This window comes from Lactuca saligna, chromosome 3, assembly GCF_052625555.1.
Source record: "Lactuca saligna cultivar CGN05327 chromosome 3, ASM5262555v1, whole genome shotgun sequence".
Lineage (NCBI taxonomy): Eukaryota > Viridiplantae > Streptophyta > Magnoliopsida > Asterales > Asteraceae > Lactuca > Lactuca saligna.
The window spans coordinates 73724568-73728183 of record NC_136419.1 but is presented as its reverse complement, the minus strand read 5'-3'; positions in this window follow the sequence as shown (position 1 = coordinate 73728183).

The following is a 3616-nucleotide window of genomic DNA, read 5'->3' as shown; positions in this document are numbered from 1 at the left end:
GTGTTTAGTAATTGATTGAGTGTGTTTATGGACTTGTAGCCGAGGAGATTCAGGAGCAGCCGACGTTAGCTTTCCGAGCCACACACTCAGCAGCCAGCTTACGAGGTGAGTTTCCTTTCCAGTAGGAACGGGTCTAAGGCCACAATGCCGGCCCGTTCAGTTAGCAGTAGTTCCCGGATTTAGGTCCGACGCAGTAGCTAGTATGTTTGATGCCTTCGTGGCTCGAACAGGATTTGTGTGCTATGTTTTATGCGTTAAGTGTTATGTGTTCCGGGCTACGGCCCGATGAAGTATGCCGTATATGTGTTCATGTTAGTTGATGTGTTATGCTATGCCATGTTCAGTCAGTCAGTTCCGGACTTCGGTCCGATGCAGGGGACAAGGTCCCAGTCGGTTCCGGACTTCGGTCCAATGCAGTTAGTTCCGGACTTTGGTCCGATGCAGTTAGTTCCGGACTTCGGTCCGATACAGGGGACAAGGTCCCAGTTAGTTCCGGACTTTGGTCCGATGCAGTTAGTCCCGGACTTCGGTCCGATGCAGGGGACAGGGTCCCAGTCAGTTCCGGACTTCGGTCCGATGCAGTTTCCGGGCTTCGGCTCAATGCAGTGGGCGAGGCCCAATATGTGCTTATATGTTATTGTATGGTATGTGGTAGTTTGGGGGAGCTCACTAAGCTTCGTGCTTACAGTTTCAGTTTTGGTTTCAGGTACTTCCGCAAGCAAAGGGAAGAGCTCGGGGTGATAGCATCGCACACACCACAGCTTAGCTTTTATCCTGGGGATGGTTTTAGTTGTTTTGGATTTGATATAGTATGATACAGTTTTCTGCACAGTATTTTATTATGATTTGGGATGCATCGCGTATGTTTTTCTATGTTATGATACTCATATTATGGTTTTGATTATATTGAAAACCGAAATTTTTGGGTCGTATTTTTGGGTCGTTTCAGTTTGGAGGGGATCTTAGGGTTCTAAAATATCCCTTGAAGATAATTAGGAACCTAGATAATTACCTGATTCGAAATATTATTATTTTAATAAAGTAAGGCTTATCTAGGGATTTCCTAACAGTTATAAATAAGGTCTCATAGCTCTAAATCTCGGCCAATCATTCTTAAAAAAGTGCATAACCGAAATTTGTTTTTCTTCTCCTCTCTCTTCAAGTTTCCTAGTTACTAAGGTTTGGATGAGAACCATCAGAGGCACAAGATTTCTGGTGCTTGCTTCCAAGAGTTATTTAATAAGGTTTTGATTAGTTATTTACAATAATAACTAAAAGGTATGTAATCCCTAACTTGTTCATGAATTTCATAAATAGCTATGAATTTCATATAAACGAAAGTGGTAAAAGTCTTACCTACCTAAAATAGATTCAAATTTGATTTCGGCATCCCTCTTCAAAGTTCGAATCTGAAATTTAGATCATTGTCTTAATTTAAAATTTTGGGTTAATAATTAAAGATTAAAAAGCAACTAACTTGAATTCTCTTTTCTCCTAATTTTATATGTCTTGTGAAGATAGAAATGGTCTTCCTCATTCTTATGGAGATCATTTTTCCTCAATCTTCTAGAGATGGTTTTCCTCTTCCTTCTGAAGATGATCTTCCACATTCTGATCAAGGTGAAAAAAAATTCCTTCTTGGAGAATTTGTGGAACTAGACATCATGCTTCTTAGAATCTTCCACCTCCTCCTCATGTGACTCTCCTAACATCACGTTTTTGTAAGTTGAAAGATATATGACTACTCAATCCCTATTGGCATGTTAACATCAAGACATAAATTTGTGTGTGCCCACGTTCTAAAAAATGAAATCGTACATTGACAAGTTGGATAGAATGGGTCTCGTTTTCCCAAGGAACCATACTATTGACTTGGTTTTTCTCTTGCTTCCAAAGTCATATGATCGGTTCATTGAGAACTTTTATATGAGAAATATCGGCATGACCCTAATTGATATGACCCAAATGTTGATAGATTATGAAGAAGAAATTATTAAGAGCAAAATAAAGTATAAATGCTTATTGCGTCTAATTCCAAAGTTTCCATGGACATTGAAAATGGTGGTCCAGAAAATATTTATCTTCTCAATGGAAAGGGGTCATCCAAGATCGAACCGTTTGATCGTATGGTAAAAAGAAAGGTCAGTTTTGGAATAATTCCAAGTGTTGACCTCAAAGAGTCCATTTGTTTCTACTATCAATTGAATGAGACATTGGAAACAAAGCTGATCAAAATACATGAAAGATATTAGAGATAGTAAAGTCAAATCGTGTTAGTCTACTTCAGGCATATCCATTAACTGAATCCATAGTTTTATAAGTTCCTATTCATAGACTCTTAATACATAATGCGATGATAACATTTTGATGGTATTAAAGGAACTAAGAGAATGAAGGAAGCTTGAGCAAGTTGAGCTAAATCTAATCATGGGAAATGGACTTTAGTTACATGGTTCGAAGATTAGAATTTGGAGTTAGGATAATTTGATGGTTTGCTATTACTCTTTAGAATTGTTTAGTAACATAGTCTTTGTTTTATGCTTTGTAAGAACAAGTTCCAAATTTTTTGTTTAGTTTCAATAAAAGTAAAATTTTGGTTTATCTGGTTGCCTTATTTTATATTTCCTTGCAATGACATTTATGAAAGTGTTGGTTACATTTCTTATAATAGAAATTTTAATCGTGCATTTGATTCTTATAATATCTCATATGGTATTGTCATAATTAGCCAAGTAAAAAAGAAATCTCGTCACCAAGTGAACTGATACTTTGTATTGTACAAGTCGCATTGTATAGTATATGAGAATCTTGTTCATCGGAAAATTATAACTAATTCATTGATCACATGTTTATGTGAGGCAAGTGAAGGAATAATAGATCTAGTACATGTTGGTATAGACTATTCAAATCCATCATAAAGGATGAGAACTCTATTCGTTATGATTTATTGATGTTTCAGTAAATATGGTTGTGTTTATAAGATTAAGCATAATTCTGATACTTTGAAAATGTTCAAAGAGTAGCAGAACGATTAAGAAGAATCTACTAGGCAGAAAGATAAAAGATTCTCCAATATGAAAGGAAATGAGCCTACTTTATATCACAATGATCCTCAAAGAACATCTTAGTGTAATTGTATAACTAAGAAGTGGAATAAGATGTTGTTGGAATTAGTTCGATCGAGAGATGAGTCATACTTTGTTCCAATAAAGTTTTAGAGTCATACTATAGTAACTATAAATCATATCTTTCAAACTAAGAAGGTTGAAAACACCTCAAAATATATGGAGTAAAAATGTTTTCTTACTCTATAACATAAAGAATTTGAGTTATGATGTTTTCGTTAATCGAGAAACAAAAGATAAATTGAGTTATATTATATGAAGTGTTTTCTTGTCGGGAATCCACACAAACTTTTGAATATTTGTTTTAGTTGCTCAAGGAATGCTCCTTGAAAGAAAACTCATATATCAAGAAGGTAGTGGGAGTCATATTGATCTTGAGAGTTTCAAGAGTCAACTGAGAAATAAACCTTTTAGTTAACACTAGCACGCGACCTAAGGTTGATAACATATCATGTTTGGTTGACATATTCTTATTTCTGCGCACTTCAAGT